Source organism: Glycine max, chromosome 13 (assembly GCF_000004515.6).
Source record: "Glycine max cultivar Williams 82 chromosome 13, Glycine_max_v4.0, whole genome shotgun sequence".
Lineage (NCBI taxonomy): Eukaryota > Viridiplantae > Streptophyta > Magnoliopsida > Fabales > Fabaceae > Glycine > Glycine max.
Window position 1 is genome coordinate 4,670,382 of NC_038249.2, and position 6,308 is coordinate 4,676,689.

At 40.6% G+C, this 6,308-nt stretch overlaps 1 non-coding gene across 1 annotated transcript; it reads right to left on the reverse strand.

The window, feature by feature from the left end:
- Window positions 1–515: 515 nt before the first annotated feature.
- LOC112998908 (small nucleolar RNA R71) lies at window positions 516–622 on the reverse strand. The gene has a single exon (XR_003264087.1). It is a non-coding gene; the product is annotated as a small nucleolar RNA R71 (small nucleolar RNA).
- Between the last annotated feature and the right edge of the window lie 5,686 nt (window positions 623–6,308).

Sequence of the window (6,308 nt, forward strand, 5' to 3'; positions counted from 1 at the left end):
GGCATCATTTTATAACTTTTGATCATCCTGAGCATTCCATTACTGGTGAATCTATGCATTCTGTTATTGGTGATTTTGAACATCCTGATTTTGAGCATTATAATTTTGAGCATTCTGATTTTGAACATTCTGAGAACATGGCACAACCTCCACCCCGTGAAAAGACTCTAAGGGAAATGGTTGCACCTGATTTCACCTACGAAAGCTTGTGCATCCAATACCCTGATGAGGATGTCCCATATGTTCTTAAAACTGGACTGATTCATTTGCTTCCAAAGTTTCATGGCCTTGCAGGTGAAGACCCGCACCAATATTTGAAGGAATTTCATATTTTCTGCTCCACCATGAAACCCCCAAATGTCCAAGAGGATCACATATTTCTGAAGGCTTTTCCTCATTCTTTAGAGGGAGTGGCAAAGGACTGGTTGTATTACCTTGCTCCAAGGTCCATCACGAGCTGGGATGACCTTAAAAGAGTATTCATAGAAAAACTTTTCCCTGCTTCCAGGACCACAGCCATCAGGAAGGATATCTCAGGTATTAGACAACTCATTGGAGAGAGCCTGTATGAATACTGGGAGAGATTTAAAAAACTATATGCCAGTTGCCCTCACCATCAGATTTCGGAGCAGCTTTTTCTCCAATATTTTTATAAAGGACTCAGTAATATGGAGATAAGTATGATAGATGCTTCCAGTGGTGGAGCCCTTGGAGACATGACTCCTGCTGAAGCCAGAAATTTAATTGAGAAGATGGCTTCCAACTCCCAGCAGTTTAGCGCCAAAAATGATGCTATAGTCATTAGAGGAGTGCATGAGGTAGCTACAAACTCAGCTGCATCATCCAAAACTAAGAAGCTAGAAGGAAAACTAGATGCATTGGTTAACTTGGTAGCCCAGCTGGCCTTGAATCCGAAATATGTACCTGTCGCAAGAGTCTGTGGTTTGTGCTCCTCTGCTGACCACCATACAGACCTTTGCCCTTCCATACAGCAACCTGGAGCAATTGAGCAGCCCGAAGCTTATGCTGCAAACATTTACAATAGACCTCCTCAACCTCAGCAGAATAGTTATGACCTCTCCAGCAACAGATACAACCCTGGATGGAGGAATCACCCTAATCTCAGATGGTCTAGCCCTCAACAGCAACAACAGCAGCCTGCTCCTTCCTTCCAAAATGTTGTTGGCCCAAGCAGACCATACATTCCTCCACCAATCCAACAACAACAACAGCCCCAGAAACAGCCAACAGTTGAGGCCCCTCCGCAACCTTCCCTCGAAGAACTTGTGAGGCAAATGACTATGCAAAACATGCAGTTTCAACAAGAGACTAGAGCCTCCATTCAGAGCTTAACTAATCAAATGGGACAATTGGCTACACAATTAAATCAACAACAGTCCCAAAATTCTGACAAGCTGCCTTCTCAATCTGTCCAAAATCCCAAAATTGTCAGTGCCATTTCATTGAGGTCGGGAAAGCAGTGTCAAGGACCTCAACCTATAGCACCTTTCTCATCTGCAAATGAACCTGCCCAACTTCACTCTACTCCAGAAAAAGGTGATGACAAAAATTTACCTAACAATTTCTGTGCAGGTGAATCTTCTTCCACTGGTAATTCTGATTTGCAGAAGCAGCACATCCCTCTTCCATTCCCTCCAAGAGAAGTTCCCAACAAAAAATTGGAAGAGGCAGAGAAAGAGATCTTGGAAACATTTAGAAAAGTAGAGGTAAACATACCTCTACTGGATGCAATAAAGCAAATTCCAAGATATGCTAAATTCTTGAAGGAGTTGTGCACTAATAAGCGGAAGCTTAAAGGAAGTGAACGAATTAGCATGGGCATAAATGTCTCCACATTAATTGGTAAATCTGTTCCCCAAATTCCTAAAAAATGTAAAGATCCAGGTACATTCAGCATACCTTGTATTATAGGGAATAGTAAGTTTGACAATGCCATGCTAGATTTAGGAGCTTCTGTTAGTGTTATGCCTCTGTCTATTTTTAATTCTCTATCTCTAGGTCCCTTGCAGTCAACTAATGTGGTAATTCATTTAGCTAATAGAAGTGTTGCCTACCCTGTTGGTTTCATAGAAGATGTCTTAGTTAGAGTTGGTGAACTGATTTTCCCTGTTGATTTTTATATTTTGAATATGGAAGATGGATTTTCTCAAGGATCATTTCCCCTCATTCTAGGCAGACCCTTTATGAAAACTTCTAGAACTAAGATAGATGTTTATGCAGGCACACTATCCATGGAGTTTGGTGATATAACTGTTCATTTTAATATTCTGGATGCTATGAAATACCCATCTGAAGATCTTTCTGTATTTCGTGCTGAAATAATTGACCATGTTGTTGATGAATACATGACTGATCTTTACTCTAATCTGCATGCCTCTCACTCTTCATGCATTGAGTCTGATATTATACTTGATCATATGTCTGAATTTGATGCTGAGAGTGAATCTGAAATTGATATTGATTGCATGTCTGGTGGTGGTGTTTTACCTCTCGAGATTGATTTTATAGAGTCAGATAGGACTAACCATGTTTCAGGAAGTACACATACCTCTGACTTTCTTTATGAGGTACAGACTGAGAAACCATCTTCTTCTACCACTATCCAGCTAGCCACACCAGAATTGAAGCCTCTGCCATCAAATTTAAAATATGCTTACTTGGATAATAGCAAAAGTTTTCTAGTGATTATATCTGCCTCCCTTGCTGATGAGCAAGAGGAGAAGTTGTTGTCTGTTCTCAAGAAGCATAAGAAGGCTATAGGCTGGACCCTGGCGGACATTCCTGGTATTAGCCCATCCACATGTATGCATCGAATAAATTTAGAGGATGGAGTTAAACCAGTAAGACAGCCACAGAGAAGACTCAACCCGATGATTCTTGATGTAGTGAAGAAGGAGATAACCAAGCTTTTGCAAGCTGGAATCATTTATCCTATCTCTGATAGCCAATGGGTGAGTCTCGTCCAGGTAGTCCCGAAGAAGACCGGCCTCACAGTGATAAAAAATGAGAAGGAGGAGCCGATTCCTACTCGGGTGCAGAACAGTTAGAGAGTCTGCATTAACTATAGGAGGCGGAACTAGGTTACCAAAAAGGACCATTTTCCCTTGCCATTCATTGACCAGATGCTTGAACGCCTGGCGGGTAAATCTCACTACTGTTTCCTTGATGGTTTTTCTGGTTATATGCAAATTACTATTGCTCTTGAGGATCAGGAAAAGACCACATTCACATGCCCCTTCGGTACTTTTGCCTATAGGAGGATGCCTTTTGGCCTGTGCAATGCCCCTGGTACCTTCCAGCGGTGCATGATTAGTATTTTCAGTGATTTCTTAGAAAATTGCATAGAGGTGTTTATGGATGATTTCACTGTATATGGATCCTCTTTTGATGGTTGTTTGGATAGTTTGGAAAAAGTTTTGAATAGATGCATTGAAACTAACCTTGTTCTAAATTTTGAAAAATGTCATTTTATGGTTGAACAAGGTATAGTTTTAGGCCACATTATTTCAAAAAAAAGGCATTGAAGTAGATCCTGCAAAAATTTATGTTATATCACAATTGCCTTACCCCTCTTGTGTGCGAGAGGTGCGATCTTTTCTTGGTCATGCAGGATTCTACAGGCGCTTTATAAGAGATTTTAGCAAAGTAGCCCTTCCATTGTCCAACTTGTTGCAAAAGGAGGTGGAGTTTGACTTTAATGATAAATGCAGAGAGGCTTTTGACTGCCTCAAAAGAGCACTGACTACCACCCCCATCATCCAGGCACCCGACTGGACAGCCCCTTTTGAGCTTATGTGTGATGCATCAAATTATGCATTGGGGGATGTCCTTGCTCAGAAAATTGATAAATTGCCCAGGGTGATATACTATGCTTCTAGGACTTTAGATGCTGCCCAAGCGAATTATACTACTATTGAGAAAGAGCTTCTAGCCATAGTTTTTGCTCTTGAAAAATTTCAATCTTATTTGCTTGGTACCCGCATTATTGTTTATGCTGACCATGCAGCTCTAAAGTACTTGTTGAAGAAGGCTGATTCTAAGCCTAGGTTGATCCGATGGATGCTCTGGCTCCAAGAGTTTGACTTGGAGATTCGTGATAGGAGCGGAGCACAAAATCTAGTTGTCGATCATTTGAGTCGGATCGAACGTGTATCAGATGCGGATTCACCCATTCGGGATGATTTCCTGGATGATCATTTGTATATACTGTATAGCATTTTTGACTCTCTTTCTACTCCCTGGTTTGCCAACATTGTCAATTATTTTGTTGCTTATGTTTTTCCTCCCTTAGCATCTAAGGCCCAAAAACATAAAATTAAAAGTGATGCTAAGCATTTTATTTGGGATGACCTCTACTTGTGGAAATTGTGCAGTGATCAGGTCATTAGACGGTGCATTCCAGATCATGAGACTGACTCAGTCCTGCAGTTCTGTCATTCTTCCGCACCGGGAGGTCATCTGGGTGTTCAAAGGACAGCTCGCAAAGTGGTTGATTGTGGTTTTTATTGGCCCACCATCTTTAAAGATGCGTGGAAGATCTGCAGCACTTGTGAGCAGTGTCAGAGAGCAGGAAATACACTTACATGGCGACAACAAATGCCTCAACAACCTATGCTATTCTGTGAGGTGTTTGATGTCTGGGGTATAGATTTCATGGGCCCTTTTCCTATCTCTTTTGGTTATGTTTACATTCTCCTTGCAGTTGACTATGTTTCAAAATGGGTGGAAGACAAGCCCACTAGAACCAATGATGCTAAAGTTGCTGCAGATTTTGTCAGGTCTAATCTATTTTGCAGGTTTGGAGTACCTAAAGCAATTGTTAGTGATCAAGGAACCCATTTTTGCAACAGAACAATGCATGCCCTACTTAAAAAGTATGGGGTTGTACACAGGGTATCCACACCATACCACCCCCAGACCAATGGACAGGCAGAAATTTCTAACAGGGAGATCAAGAGAATTTTAGAGAAGATTGTGTAGCCAAGCAGGAAAGGTTGGAGTACCAGGCTTGATGATGCTCTTTGGGCACATCAGACTGCCTACAAAGCACCCATAGGAATGTCTCCTTATCGGGTTGTCTTTGGAAAGGCATGTCATCTTCTAGTGGAAATTGAGCACAAAGCATACTGGGCAGTGAAGACTTGCAACTTCTCTATGGATCAAGCTGGTGAGGAAAGAAAGTTGCAACTGAGTGAGTTAGATGAAATCCGCCTAGAAGCCTACGAGAATTCCAAGTTCTACCAAGAAAAGACCAAGAAGTTCCATGATAGCATGATAGTTAAGAAGGACTTCATGGTTGGGCAAAAAGTGTTATTGTATAATTCTAGGCTTGGACTCATGAGTGGTAAGTTGAGGTCTAAGTGGATTGGTCCTTTTGTTGTTACTAATGTTTTTCCTTATGGTATAGTTGAGATCAAAAGCGACTCCACAAACAAGAGCTTCAAGGTCAACGGACATCGACTTAAGCCATTCCTCACAAACCCTTCTTTAGTGGACATAGTGGTGGAAGAGACTTCCTTACTCCACGCTACTCTTCCTCCATCATGACTTAAGGAGTTCTTCTTTTCCTATCTCCTTCTTTTCTTTTATTACACTTGTCTGATTCTATTTGATGGTTCAATTGTTTTTAATCTTTTAATTGTGCTACATTGAGGACTATGTGTTGTTTAAGTATGAGGGGGAGTGTTCTTTGGTTTTGCTAGTTTTGTCGGTTTTGTTAATTTGTTAGTTGTGTTAATTTGTTAATGTTGTTAGTTTCGTCGGACTTCTAGTTTAATATTTTGGGTCAATTTTGTGTGCGTTGGAACAACATTGATAATCGATGGTTAAAACAGAAATAAACTACTTCTATGGAAAAAACAGTAGATGCAAGTAAGTAAAAGTTGACAACAATAGGTAAAAAGCGTTGGGTCTTTCTAACAAACAAGTTGATGCATATGAGGATATTTCTCTAATTAATCATGTTCTTGTGTTCTATGTTGTAGCCTAAAGTACTAAACCTCGATCCCTCATAAGTTTAGACTAATTTAACCTAAGCTTCATCTGCAAATCCCTCTTGTAAAACTAGACTTAACTTAAACAGCATTATCATCACAACATATTCAGAAAACCAAAACCCCCACAATCCATCCCTGGTAATGTAGTTATTTAGTCCTGCTTCTATCAAGTTCTAAGGCAACAGTACATTTTCCAATGCTAAAGTCACCTAACAATGCACACGAATGGGTGGTCAGACCAAGAGCATGCAGTAATTAAGCATTGAAAGAAGCATTGAGCACATAAAACAC